General features: G+C 39.9%; 1 protein-coding gene across 13 annotated transcripts in view; it reads left to right on the forward strand.

The window, feature by feature from the left end:
• Positions 1-15,577, forward strand: part of PTPRD (protein tyrosine phosphatase receptor type D) — a 2,106,329-nt gene that overhangs the window by 1,667,360 nt on the left and 423,392 nt on the right. The gene's annotated exons all lie outside the window — the stretch shown is intronic.

Raw genomic sequence — 15,577 nt, forward strand, 5'->3', positions numbered from 1 at the left:
CTCTCACAGGCAGCAGCCAGGACTTGGATGCTGTTGCGGGGGCAGAGGGCTATGGACCCCAGTCCTTGGCCCCATAGCCCTGGCAGCTGGGGGCCCCCTTTGGCAGTGCTGGGGATGAGGAGTGAGGAGCACCAGCAGGGCCAAGGGGCTGTGGATGGGGAGTGAGGGGCATTGGGAGGGGTGGAGGGGCCGTGGTGGGGTGTGAATGGCAATGGGATGGACAGGGCATTGGCATATCAGGGCTGCTCAGGACCACAAAGTAGTGGGAGGTGGGGACAGCTGTGGCTGGACCTGCATCCTGGTGAGTGAAGGGGGCAAGGGGAGATAATTTCCATGATTAAAAACCCAAAATAAAATGCCAACATTTATAGGTATTTAGAATTTATTTTATTATAGTTATTGAAGCACTGGTAGGTTTCCAAATTGCTTTAAAATTGTAAATATATAAGTGAAGCATTGTGTTCAACTGATATATATATATATGGAGAGAGAGAGAGAGAGAGCGCGGAGCATTCCATTTTATTCACAGAAAAGCGTGATTTTGGGGGATTTTAATTGGAGAATTTGTGATTTTTAAATAGAGAAAACCAGGATTCCTTGTTATGGGTGGGTGTGTAATCATACCAAACAAAAAATAATTTTAATATAAATGTTTTTAGCATTTCCTTTTAATTGAGCAGTTTAGTTTACCCTCTTTGGCTGAAAATGCATTTCTTACCTTGGCTATTTTAAAATATGTTGATTTAATGAAGGACATTCTAAAATGTTGCATGTTTCTGTGTCCCCTCCTCCCCTATTTTTTTTTAACTTTTTCTAAAAACCAGGTTTTCTCATTCGTGCTCATAAGACAGCATGGAACAGTTACATAGTGAAAGAACAGTATGATGTGACAGATAACACGGAAAATGCATAGACTTTTAGCATGAAGTGGTGAACATAAAATGAACGTAAACATCCAAGCTTTTATTCAAATTTGAAATCTGTATGAACTTTGGCTAGGACATCTGATGAGAAGATGCTTTTCTGTTGTGCTTAGTCCCACCAGAATTGAAAGCTTTTTATCTTGCAGAGGGGTGATTGCATCTTCCCTTGACTTGAAAAATAGGCTTCAGAATTGTCTGCACAGTGAGAACAACATTTTGCTAGGTCATCCCTTCTTCCAGCAGGTCAGGCTGCGCGAAAGAAGTGCACAAAGAAACAATTCTGGGGGGAAAAAAGAAACTAACAAAATAGACCTTAGAAATGTACCTCTTGTAGTGATATTCGATGGTCCAGTTCCTTGTATAGCTGAAGAAAAATCTCTGCAAAGACATGAAAGTTTTGTAATCTAATTTATCTGTAATTGTTGTTCCCTTTCCTCTTTAATCAATGAAACTATGGAGAGTTAAAATTGTATGCATGTTTCTATCATTATTTTGACATACAGTAATCAGTAGTTTTACTTGAAGCAATAATAATTAAAAATTCTCCAACAAGTGTGATTATTTTTAGTTGACTGTATCTCGGAGTTTAGAGTTTGAAATGTCTATCTAAAAGTTATTACAGCCGTCACTTAATTGCTAATGAAAAACTACTAATTTGCTCTTCCCTTTTTAAAAAGGGGACTATGCAGGTTCACAAAGTTCATCAGTGGCCATCGTGTTTTAGTTTCCACTGTGTGGACAGAGGATAAGTAAGTGGAAGTCCTGCATTTTTATTGAGACATCAGTAGTATCAAAAGTATTTCAGCTATTTCTGTGATCATATAACATGATCTGTAATAGTTTGAATGAATTAGCCCCCAGCACAGCAGTAACTCCATAGTAACTTTCTGCAGGTGTAGCCTGTTCATTCCAATGAACATGTATGTTTCAAAGACCCTTATGCAATAGATTTCTTCCTAAGCTATGGTATATGACTTTCTGTTATCTTTTTATGACCTCTGTAATGGAGAAGTGTCAGGCTAAGTGCTAATGTAGAAAGGAGTAGGATTATGTAAAATGGCTATCACGGGTCTTTCTCAGAAGTCTCATTTGCAGAATATGAGAGGGGCAAAGTTTTATTTGTACTGTCGATTTAAGTATCCTCTACAGATTTTGTATTCTTACTAATCGGTGGATATTTTCTTCCAAATCAAATTTCCAAAAATCTCTCATGGTAATAAATAAGTAAATTAAAAATGCATGACATAGTAAATGTCCTGCAGTTTCCTGCTGAATCAGTCAGTTTACCTGTTCCAATTCCATTTATTCATCTTTGGTTACTTGGGTATTGTTCTGAGACTTTGTTTAACCTACCTATGTTGAAAGATCTCAGTTTTGTTGGGGAACCACAATGCTCATTTCATTCTCAAAGCACAGTTCTGACAAACATGGGTGACAATGTAACCATTTTGGTTTGTAAAATAGACAAGCTGAAAAATTAACAGTGAATGCTAAGTTTGCACTGTTAAGTTTCTCTTATCCAATTTGGGGACCCTTATTTGATCAATGTTCCAGTACTCATCCCATTAATCTCAAAGTTAGTATCAGGGGATAGAATGTACCATTTAGATAATTTTTTAAGTTTTGGTATGCATTACCTAGTATATGTTAGTTTATTCATGTTAACAGTTTAGTACATGCAATGCAATGTGCTTTTAACGTGTTAAATTCATTGACTCAGGTCCTTGTTGCATGGGCCACTTCAGATGTGTTTAATTTATTCTTGTTAGCATAAATTCATAGTAAGAATGACCCTGCCTTATTAAAAGTTAGAATGTGTTTTGAGCAGTCACATATTTCAGTCTGCTCTAGAGAGGGATGGATCTGGTTGTCCCCCCAATGTTGACTCCAGGGCTGAGGCTGGGTCCAGTAATCAGCTAATTGTCAGGCCTAGCCCCAGCACCACAGGGGCCAGTTGAAGACTCTAGTGTGATTCAGCCCCAGCACTGTACCAGTCTTGACCTTATATAATTTCCATGGTGCAGGTGGAAAATAGCTGAATATGTGTTTATTTACTATGATCTGGAGATATTCCTCCCATGAGAAGTCATACATTTGCTAACATATGATTGCACTGAGCCTGTGTTTTACTGTTTGAATATGTGGATACTTACCTTTTAAGCGCAGGTAACGCATTCTAATGTGTGTAACGTATGACATGCCCCTTAAAGACTCAGCCAAATCCTAGTCTAGAAGAGGCTTACAATACAGAATACTGGCTGTCCAGTCATAAGAATAGTATTCCATTTACATTTCTTACTCGGCTTTCCTGCCTAGTATTTTTTGTGAAATAACACCTAATATTTTTCCTGATTTAAAGATGAGACACCTTGACACAGCTCTTATAGAACACTTAGTCTGTTATTTTTCTAAAATAATTATTTTATAAATTTCCACATGGGGTTTACACCCAAAAAGCCCCATCTGTGTTCCAGAATTGCTGTTTTTATACGTGTCTAAGGGTAGGCAGGCCTTGGATGGAAATCCTTTTCGTTTATTTGTAACTCTAAAGCTTTGTGACATTAAACTTAAACCTTGACCTCTCAAGGAGATTTTAGCAGTTAATGCTTGCAATATAGTGAAGCAACAAGAAATGAAAAATCCAAAGATAAAACGTTACTGTTTTAATAGGTCATATTTTTTTAAAAGATAATCCATCTTCATCTCTTTGGTTTGAATCACCTGCTGTATCTTAAATGTAGTGCTTTGTTTACATTGCTGTTTCACTGCACATTGAAGACAAAAGTGAAGTGTTGGAAATAGGTTTAAATATGGACTGTTGTCTGCTTTTTTGACAAAAAACAGCTTTCAGTTTTCCTTTTATACTTATTTTTAAGAGGTTTTTTTGGATGCTCTTTACAATTCAACCCTAGGAAATTTTTCAGTTGATTTTATGAAAATTGCTATATAGTATTGTGACAGTAATTTTATATTGCAGTTGTTAAATCTGACATTAAAATACATTGAGTAAATCACTCATATTATCAGTTTTCAAAAAGTTTTCTTTGCAGACAGAAGTGGAACAGCCTATTATACAAAACCATTCTAGATGCTTTCACGTTGCTGTGCAAAGTAAAGGCCTCAGAATGCATGTGAAGTTTGAGACAGGAAAATTGTGGGAAATGAAAATGTTACGCTGATCATTCTAAAGGCAGTGACTCAGGCACAGAAACTACAGAGAATTCAAGTGGTTGTTTTAGCCTTATTTTATCGTGACTTTCAAGGTAAATTTGAATTGATGCATGTATAGTTCAGCCATCCTGAGAAGATTCCTAGGGAGGACATAATTACTAAAGTACACCAAGTAAACTGCCAGGTTCTAGAAACTTAATTCTGAGCTGACCAAAATGCAGAATTTTCCAGTTCATGGCCATGGGTTTTCTTTTTTTAATGTATTGTTTGGGTCCTGTTTGGAAGAAAACCAGCGTTTTCAAAACTTCTCACAATCTGGAAATTTACACAAGAGAACAAGTTTCAGAAACAGTTTTCAAAATGTAGTATGCCCCCAAGGACCTGCAGCTGATGAATGAAACTAACAGAAGCAGTGACAAGGATGGCAGATCATCTGAGGTAAAGGTGAAACTTAAAAAAACATTTTTCCAGTATATGTGGTATCAGAGTAGGTATACTTGGTGACTTTCCCAGCCCAGGGATCCTTATATTTCTAGACTCTAGCTCAGGGGTTTCAAACACATCTGCGGTCTGGGGCTAGGACTTTAGAGCTCCTTTTTGGCCAGATCCAGCCCAGTATGTGAGGGTTGCCACCATGGCCACTGTGGTGTTGGTGGCGAGCCATCTGGCAGTGCTGGCAGGTCTTGGAGAGGGAGTCCAGAGGCAGTCAAGCTTAGTGGGGACAAGAGGCCCCAGATTTGATGGTAGGCCATACTTTCCACCTTCCGGTGCTTGCTTGTAGTCTACCAGGTTAGAGAAAGAGGCTTTACAGGCAGGATTTGGCCCATGGGATCTATATTTGACACTCCTGCTTCAGCTTGTTTGGGCACTCAGAAATCTTGGATCTCCGGCTATTGTTCTAGAGCCACCAACTCTAGAGACAGTGTAAACCACCCAAGAATTATCAGGATGGGTGCCTCAGTGAAGTACACCATGGCTTCTATATAAAACCAGAACATGAATATAATGTAGCCTGCTTATTTCTGTGCTAGGTAGATCTTATTGGTGCATGCCCAGTGCCACACACCTTTCTTAGGGCATTGTGTTGGAGTAACATAATGTGCTTTTGTGTGGTGCTTCCTATTGTTGTCTTTTGATGTTACAGGTTTGGGAGGCCTGGCATCCACTGAGTGAAGTTGAAAATTGTGCCAGTTTCAACGTTGTTCTTAACCATTGTGAAAAATACCAGTTTTACTGAGATTTTCTTCAGCAGACCCTAAAGCTTTGGTCAGTGTTCCTAAGGCCTCTAGAGCTCCTTCTTCCAATCCAGAGAAACTAGCTAAAACTACCAGGACTGTCAGGCTGTTGAATCTGTGGCAGGTAGATTGAGGTTTCTAGGACTCAAGGTTCAAGCTGAAGTTGTCAGATCTGAGCTCCTTGCTGTGGAGCCAAAAACAGAGCTATGGTTAGAATCTGAGACTTGGTCCCTGGCTTTATAGCAAGAAAACAGGAAATCCTGGTATGGCTAGCTGCTGCAGATCTTGGAAGCACTAGGGTTCCTGGCTTCACAGCAGCCTGTCTGGCAGAAGCACCATAATTCCTGGATTTGCAGCAATCTGCCAGGACATTAGGCAGAACCTTGCTTTTGACTCACAGGCAGGTTACTGACCTAAGAGGAACTGGCCATCCAAAATGGCCGCTTCTGTTGAAACTTATTTGTAATCACCCCAAGTTGTTTCTGTCAAAGCAGTATCCAGCTGTGATATGTCCAGAAGAGTAGTTCTTATCTATTACAAAACACAGAATGGTAATTAGTTCACATTACCAAGTTTAAGTTTTGCTCACATTACCTTCCACTATGCATGCTTATAATCATTATAAATATTAATCCATTTAGTATCATTTTGAAGGATGTGTATTTCTTGGAAAGGATACAACTTGCCCTCTTTCTCAGAGTGTAATCCATCTATTAACAGCAAGTAGGAATAACCTTCAGCATGGGCAGTTTGTTCCAAAATTGTTGAATAAGTGTTTCTTGCACCTTCTGCTGAAGCATCTGTTACTGGCCATTAACTTATAATACTGGACTTGACTGATTACTAGTCAAATATGTCATTCATAGATTCATACATTCATAGATGTTAGGGTCGGAAGGGACCTCAATAGATCATCGACCCCCTGCATAAGCAGGAAAGAGTGCTGGGTCTAGATGACCCCAGCTAGATGCTCATCTAACCTCCTCTTGAAGATCCCCAGGGTAGGGGAGAGCACCACCTCCCTTGGGAGCCCGTTCCAGACCCTGGCCACTCTAACTGTGAAGAAGTTCTTCTTAATGTCCAACGTCATGCCAATGTCATGGCAATTCCTATGTTTCCATCATTAATATATCACTTCAGAGTTATATTTTATTGTAGCAGACATCAGTGTGTGAATTAGAGACCTTCTTCTGCAGCAATTCGGGGGTGGGGGGGCGGGGAAGGGAGGCAGCACCATAAAGATTCCTGGTAACCTTCGTCAACACTATGATACCTGAAACCACTTCAGGAAAACCACTACTCATTTTAACAATAGTGGACCTGTTAAATTTTTCAGAAACTGTAATGGTGTAAAGCTACAGTTTAATATGTGGTGGATGTGAAGAATGGGGTGAGATTTTACCATGCATCTGCTGCTCTGTGGCAAATGACTATGGTTAATTAAAGCTAATTTATAGCAGTTTACCCCTCAATGAAACCGAAGTTACCCCAGATGAAATTCCATTTATCATAGGAGAAAGCGTATGCATGGGCAGTTAGTGCAGAAAATTCCTGGTAAATCCCTGCTCTCTTTTACTTCCTGTCTGTGTACCTGTGCCCAAGGCTTAAATGCTTCAGAAATGCATCCTTCACTTTATTCTGTTTTGATTTTAAAACATGCTTAAATTGAAGTATGTATCAAATGTATTTATGCAGCTTTCCTGAATAGTGTCACTTCCATAAATTGGTACTTAAAATGTTTATTATTAAAGTGGTCATGTTAGTGATGTCATAGCTGTGATAATTGAGGAATTGTGCAAGAGGTGAGGTGATATCTTTCACAGCAGCAACTTCAGAGCTGTGATAAAGTTAGACAAGCTTTCAAATAGAAGACATTTTTCTTCAGGTTACCCATCACTAGACTGCAGCATCCTTCTGGCCCTCCTTCAGTTCAAGCAGGGTTAGGTCAATCTAAATTCCCACTCTTGCAGGCATTTGGAGGGTTTAATTTGGCAAAAAAAAAAAAGAAGGGTGCCCAATCTAAGTTAGTGCACCTCACTATGATTGAGAAAGGGTTAACTTAATCTAACAAATACTTGCACATATTAGCAGTACAACCCCAGAGCTGGAAAAGCCCAGCTGCTTGTCCCAGGCATAGGGCTATGCTCTTCCCTCTCCTCCCTACCTGCTCCCCACCCTGACTCTGACCAAGCTATTTTTGGTACTTTGACCCCCTCCCCTGACGAGGCAATTCCTCCTCCCACAGATCTGTCAGCCCCCTGAATTTCTTACCTCCAGCTCCCTGCACTACTCCCAGCAATGGTGAAAATATGTATGTACCACTCCCCGACTAGGTTTAGGCAGCTTTACGTAAACTGCCTAAATATAAACCAGATGTGACAAGCACTTGTTTGCACCCAAAGTAATTTTTTCAGATGGATAACAGGAAACACACAAATAGCACTGTTGACTACAGTTAGAACTATGCACATGATTGAAGCTCAGTGTACACTTTAGGGCAGTGGTTCTCAACGATTTTTGTACTAGGACCCATTTGTAAACATTAATGGTCAGTCCCAACCCAGTGCCCTTCATTTCTGACCCACTGCCTCCTGGCCCCAGCTCCCCGGTGTATGGGGTCAGGTACGTGGTGAGGGGAGGGAGGGGATCCCAAGCAGCCCCTCGCAGGCTTGAACTCTGCCAGCCTGCAAGGAAGAAGCCACAGTTTTCTCCTTTAAAAGAGAATCCATTTTTAAAGTTTGTTGATCCATTTTTTAAAGTTTGTTCGCAACCTTTTCATAAATTCTTGCAACTCACTTTTGGGTCGCAACCCATGGGTTGAGAAACACTGCTCATGGGAACTTGCTAAATTGGAGCCATACCATGGAAACATGCTATTTTATTACTTCACACTTGCACAGTGTTGGTAAGAGAATCAATCTCATAGCATTTGTGAGCTCTGATTTGTATTTATAAAGTTATAAAAGCAACTGCTGCAGCGTCCTTAGCCTGACGAAGGGTTTTTGAACCCGAAAGCTTGCTTAATAACTATTCTCCAACCATTTGGGTTGGTCTAATAAAAGATATCAAATTCACCCAAGGAACCTTGTCTGCCTAAAAGCATGTTTTTAACATGAGGCTTCTTAGATTATACAAGTGTCTTCCAAAGGAAGTGATGGCAGCTCTTTTGTCCTTTTTCAATTAGGGTAGGCAAAGTATTGGAGAATATAGTGTAGAGATTATGAGTCAAATACTGATTTCATTGAAGTCAATGGCAAAACTCCCTTTGACTTCACTGAGACCTGGATTTCATCAAATGTATTAACAGAAGAATGGACTAGAATACCTTGGCCAAATCCTATTCATCTTCCTGACACAAATAGTCCAATTTTCTTCAGAGGATACTTACATGAGAGAGGCAAATAGGATTTGCACTTTTTTCAAATATTTATGATTCAGTGAAAGTAATTAACATTATTATTTAAAGATGCATATTATAGAAACAGTAAAAAATTGTAGGTGTAATTTCAGCCAGAAGATATTTTTGAGTCTCTTGGGAAGAGCTGACTTCAAATTTATTATCCCAAGATTTTTTTTTCAGATTAAATGCAAAAAGGACATTTTTATAATAATATGAAGGACATGTTTTTAAGCATCCACTAAAATAAATGTTTCATAATGAATTAGGTTAGACTAAGTAAAAAGTATTCAAAAGTATGCTACTTAAGCATTGATTTATTAGAAAATACAAATCTATTGATCTTTTAAAAAGTATATGTAATAGAAATGTATTTATATCTTGGACAATCCTCAATACTTGTTTTAAACAAAGGACACTTCGTATAGTTTCATAGTTGGTAGGGTCGGAAGGGACCTGAGCAGATCATCAAGTCCGACACCCTGCTATGGGCAGGAAAGAATGCTGGGGTCAAACGACCCCAGCAAGGTGTCTATCTAGCCTCCTTTTGAAGACCCCCAGGGTAGGAGCGAGCACTACTTCCCTTGGAAATTGGTTCCGGATCCTAGCTGCCCTGACTGTGAAGTAGTGCCTCCTGATATCTAGCCTGAAGTCAGATATTGGTATCATATATTGATATCTGATATCATATATTGACTGCTTGAAAAATATGTACAATTTAGTATAGCAATAATTTCATATCAAATAACAATTGACTGTTAAACCCATATTATGCTGATTTTAAACATTTATGAACTAAGGTTCATGTCCATTATACTAAAGCAGAGACTACTACAATGACAATAGACTAATTTATGAAATTGTTAACTGTATATATCACAACATTATGATTGGTGAACATCAAAAGAGCAAAACATTTTTATTTTGCTGTCAGAACTGTAGTCAGGGCTGTCCCTTAGGGGGTGGGGAGCAAATCAGGACAACCACCCTGGGCTCTGCACTTTGTGGGGTCCCATGGAGCCATGCGGAGCAGCACGGCGACTCCGTGCTGTCACCGGCTTTATGTCTTGCTGCTCAGCACCCTCCCTCCCCCGGCTCTGGCCTCCAAATCCACTGCTGGCTTCCTTGTGTCTGGGGGTGGGGCCCTGCACAGGCTGATTTGCCCTGGGCCCTGCACCGTGCTTGGGTTGTCTCTGACTTTAGTTAAATCTCAAAAGTTATATTAATAATTTACTTCGAAAATTCAAATAACCTGGTTCATGCTGTGATGTTAACAGATTATATGCATTATATGTTTTATAAATTACTTCATTTTAAGTTATAGAAACCAAAAACTAGGCATGTAGTATGATTTTCCTTTTGTAGAGTTTCTCTCTTCCCTCCTCCCCATCCCCCCCTCGTATTTTGTAAACTTAAACATGTCCATATCCTGGAATGAACTTTTGTATGTAACTTACCTTTGAATATTAATTTTTACCCATGAATTACAGGCTTCTAAAAATATTACTTTTGATATGGAAGTGCTGAAAGACTCTTAGCTGTAAGGCTTTGAATGACACTGCTTTGTTAAAGTTAGCTTTTAACTTCTCATGAAAAAATTGTGTGGGATTTTCCCAAGGTAGGAAGTCTTTTTGAAGATTGAAAGATTTTTTTTTCACTCTTACAAAGTATCTCAGTGTTTTATGGAATTTTTTTTTCAATGCAACATCTCATTTGCAGAATTCATAAAGTAAGTTGAATACCCGTGAAATTTCATGGTTGATTTAAATTAAGATATTGGCTAAGTTTTACATTCCAAAATTTAGCCAAATAAGTGATGGTTAAAAAGTTTACATCAGTATGATCTCTTGAGTGTTTCAGATGTATTCTAAATATCAAAAAGTATATATATAAAAAAAAAAAGCCCCACTCCCCAAAAAACCCCTCCTCTCTATATTTTCAGTTTTTAAATTTTCAACTACACTCAACATTTCCATTATAAACTACCTTGTCTTTTCCAAAAGGATAAGTAAGGGGAGTCCAGAAGAGAATTTTTGTACAAAATTGGAGCCACTTTTGAAATTTGGACATTTGATAGAGTAGGTACATTGTAATGTTTTATTTATTTTATCACGGTTTAGAGGAGAAAAAAAGTCAGGTCTGGAAACTTCAGAGTCAATTTGTTCTGCAGTGCCCTACTGCTTCTGGCCATTTTTTAAGGCATGGTAGTACATAGGTAGGAAATTATAGATACATGAGGAGTTTCAGAATGGTTTGTTTCAGTCTAGTGAACATAATACAATTACCTATTGACTGGTGGAGATCTTGGTTCACATTTAAAAAAAAAAAAGGAAATTTCTAGCTGTATTCATTGCCTGATTGCTTAGGCATTTTTTTTTCTTTTTTGTGTATGTGGGGTGTGTGCACATGCACAAATTTATATATTATAAAATATGTAAACATCTTAGATCACTCTAACCCTTCTAACCAGTTCTATTTCTTCTTAAATATCCAGACCTATTCCAGGGGTGGTCAACCTGTGGCATGTGCATGACAAGTGGCACTGACATAGCCTCTGCATATGGCATGTGGCAGACTGGGGAGAGGACAAGTAGCAGAGTGGCAGGTAGACCAGGGGGCAGAAAACAGAGTTGTAGATTGGAGAGGGAGTACAGCACAGGAAGCAAATAGCAAAGCAGCAGATTAGTCAGGGAACATAGAGCATGGAACAGAAAGTAGAGCAGCTGATCAGGCAGGAGAAAGGGATCAGAGTGGCACTCAGGGAGTGTGTGGAGCTCATTTGTAGCATGTCTGCCAAAAAAAGTTTGGCCCCCACTGCTGTTTTCTAACCAAATGTCCTAACTCATTAACATGCTTTGGTATCCAGAAAATTCTCCTTTTCTTCATGCTCTGCAAATTAAGGACAAGTCTCTGTGGGAATATTTTGTTCCCTATGGGTTCCCCTCTGATAACTGCATTTGGCTTCAGTGGCTGCACCATAAATGCCATTATGAGAAACTGTACCTTTTTGTAGTAGCTAAGCAGACCAGCCAAGTGTTATGCATCTCGTATCTCTGTCATGCCTGCCTGCATATCTTTGGCGAAGCCTTTCAGAGACTCGCTGTTTCTCATCAAATACTCTGTAGCTTAGAGAAAAGAACACTAGGCTAGGAACCAGAAGACCATGGAAATTGTTCTTAGTTTTTCAGTTCTTTGGTATTTAGTTCATCTGTGTTGTTCATGGCTATTTCTACTGACCAGTGCTTCATATCTGACCCCAGGAGGCAGACAGTTGTTATATGGCACTCTCTAACTCCCATTTTCCAGATAAGGTAATTAGGGGAGCTCTGGAAATAAGAGCCAGTTCTCTAATATGACAGAGCTAAATCTCATTTTAGAGTGAATGGCTCAATCTGTGGCTTTTATTATCTTGCATATAATCACTTCTCTAACCACAAGAACATTCCACTATCTCTTTCTTCTATGGGTATGCATTTTTGAACAGTTTAATTATACAGTCATGTACTGATTTGTTTGGGGTTTTTTCTGGGTGGTCAAATGAGTTTGAACCCAGGACTCGTATATTCATAATACATGTACTTTGCCAGTACCTTACACAGTCATTTATCAGATAGGAGAAGCAACAAGCTTCATTCTGTTGCCAGTAGGTTTCTGACAGACTGTTTGTGTAGTACTCTATCCTACCATCCCAGAGCTAAAACACCAGCCATTTATCCTATACAGTAATCAATACAGGATGATTTCATAGGTTAATTGCAATGGCATGCTCCCCATTATTTTAGAAAATAGCATCAAAGCAGCAAAGTACTTCAGGCGCTAGGACCCTAAGGGAAGAGATTATTCATCCTTTTTCTCCTCTTCCTCCTCCTCTTGCCGACTGATTAGCTGGACAAATGTAAGCATAATTCAGGGCAAGAAATGAAATTCTTCAAAGAAACAATACACTTCCCCTTACAGTAATAAAAGATGCAGTAAAATCTTTTTGGTACCTAGAAAAGTTGAGCACTTTGAAAGGATAACTAACATTTTCTTTCAATGAACTACTTCTTTAACAATAATAGTTCATAAAAAATTCTTTCTACTCCTTCATTAAGACTGATTTCTATAAGATTACAATCTTGCAGAATAGTTTGAATTCCAGTCCTGTGAAGTGGCTTTAGCTGTGTCCATTTCCAGTTGTAAAACTTAGTTTTATTAAAGAAAATTAACAGAAAAATCAGTGTGTGTGTGTGTATGTGTTGGGAGGGAGGGGAAAAGAATTGATGGTGTTCCTTTAAGAGATTTCATTTCCTTTCTAAAGTTCACTCTCAGAGGTCCTAAGTGTCAGAGCTGATTTGGATCAGTGCCTCGACACAGTGGAACTTTCTAGCACAAGGCACGGTAAGGCAGGGGAAGTCTCGGCATGGTGAAGAGTTCCGGCGTGGATAGAGTTCCCGCCGAGGAAATGCAGATTTGCATAATGTGATTGGCTGATGTTAAATTATTCCCGCGTGGTGGCTGGCAATTGGCTTGCTAGCTGTATAAAAGGTTAGGGGCGTTTCCGCCCTAGTTGGAGAACTCCGCGATTCCCCCTGGAGTGGAACTCCGGCAGCTTGATCACCTGCCAACGACTGCCCGTCGGCGAAGCCTTGCGACATATCCTCCGTGTTGCATGCCCGAGTTAGACCCGAGCTACCCAGTCTACAAGAGCTCCTCGATTACCGATTAGAGAATAGAATTGTTGCAACTACGATTGCCTGTGCTATATACGACTCTACAGTGTAAGTAAAGCTACCTCTGTTTTCCAATTGATACGTGTCTCGTTTGTGCCTAATTCCGCTCCGGTGATAGAGAGTACCCATCTTCCCGTCACGGGATCGCAGCTGCAACCCCAGCTAGCTTTTCCGAGGACTCCTGATCCTCGATTCCCCCTCAGCCCCCACACTAAGAAGACTTATTATTCTAAAGACTTAAGATTTTATAAAATAACTTCTACCTAGTATTCATTTTCTGTAGTCTTTTCAAGAGAATTTAAATCCAGAATTTAAATTCTACCACTTTTGCAATACCAGAACCATAGCTATTCTGCCTAAGCGTGTCAAAAAAATTTTATTGCAGTATCAGAAGCTGTGCATCAGAAAATAGAAACAAAGCAGGGGAAAAAGAGAATCTCTATGGAAATAAGGGGCTTTTTATTCCTTACACTTTTAGCTGGACAAATGTTGATCAGTGTTAGTGGTAGCTTGAGCTGGGAGCAGTAACATGTTCAGGTCCGCAGGGGTCTGAAGGACCGAAAGTTAAGAATTTCCTCCCTCCATTCCAGGCTTTCCCCCTGCCCTCCTGGGAGTCCCAGTCCCCTCCTCCTATCCCCAGGACACTTCCCCACCCCTTGGGGTTTTCCCCTGAATACCTACAACTTGTTTGAGGCTGCCTACACTGTCTGTCCTGGGAGAGCAGGCAGGAAAGGGTTAACTTGCCTGCCAAGTCCCTGCTGCCAGTGCTGCTGGGCTGCTGCTCTTCTCCCAACTGACCATGGCCCAGAGAGCAACAGTGACAGTGGTGGCAAGGCAGGAAGGTTGACCCTGCCTTGACTGCTCCCTCAGGACATACAGAGCTGGTAGCCACAAGCCAGGTCAGGGGGATAGTGCGTGGGGATCTAGGATGCTTGGGAGGGCCCATTTTGGGCTAGCAGGGGGGCAGGGGCGGGTGGGGTGTTTGCACTAAGATGTAGCCTAGAGTGGGTGACATGGATCGGAGACAATCCTGCCCTGGAGTGATGTAACTTTGACCTGTTTAATGAATGCTTAAAACTAATTTCAGGTGTGAATGTGTGAATAGTTCAGGGGGTAAGAGTTCTAGGAGCTGCCCCAAATTACTGTGTAACAAGGCCCTAAGACTGAAAATTTCATCAAACTTACTTGGTCCAAGGTGCAGAAAATCACCAGAGCTTTAGAATTAGCATTGTAGGGAAAAGCTTTCACAGTCAGTCATGCTTCTCTTCCCAACCAAATGCACCTCTTGCCTTCTCTCCCCTCCCAATTTTGGACACTTTTTAACTGTTTTAATACAAATAGAACATTTCCACAAGTAACTAACATTCTTTTGGGGAATTTGGCATTATAGGCTGAGATTTACAGCATTTCCCCCCTCCCTGATCCTTTGATGCTTTCACTGAAAAAAGTGGGGAAAAGGGTGTGAACTCTCATTTGTAAGATGAAAAGAAACCAACCTTTAACTTCTTTTGTTTGTCAAGACAAGAGGGACCTTCACAAAAAAGAATGTGCTTCTACAGTGCTTATTTTTTCTTCCCTGTAAATGAATGGTTTTCTGTTTGACATGATATAATGTTTCCCTCCCTTTAAAATTTTTTCCCTTACTTTCATAAGAGGAAGGGGGGAGGGAATGTTTGTTTTGGGTTTTATGCCTATTTTACCTGTGTTTTAAACAGACCCATGGCAGACAAGCTTCCATTTGTAATTGATGCTAGCTTTGAGCATTCCCTCAGTGCATATTTACATTTAAAATAAATGTAAGATTGTGTTGTTGTTGGTTTTTTTTCCACCAAGACTGTGCGTTGTTAAAGCCTTCACACTTTGCTCTAACAACCCATAAAAAACATGTAGTCCTCATGGTCCTATCCTAAAAATAGAAAGTTTAGATAAATGTAATTGATTGTAGGCTTGCTGTTGTTCATTATCTTAATTAGTCTAGGTAATTAAATCATTAATTGATTGGAGCTGATCCCTTGCTAACAAACAGTAAAGCTTAGTGCTTTCCTGCTTGATCCCATAAGACCTGCCATTTTAGTTCTTCATGCAACTCTTCATTTGTGGTATTTGTGCTGTCAAGAAGCATGAAGTCATAGCATGGCA

Source organism: Alligator mississippiensis, chromosome 3 (assembly GCF_030867095.1).
Source record: "Alligator mississippiensis isolate rAllMis1 chromosome 3, rAllMis1, whole genome shotgun sequence".
In the NCBI taxonomy this organism is placed as follows: domain Eukaryota; kingdom Metazoa; phylum Chordata; order Crocodylia; family Alligatoridae; genus Alligator; species Alligator mississippiensis.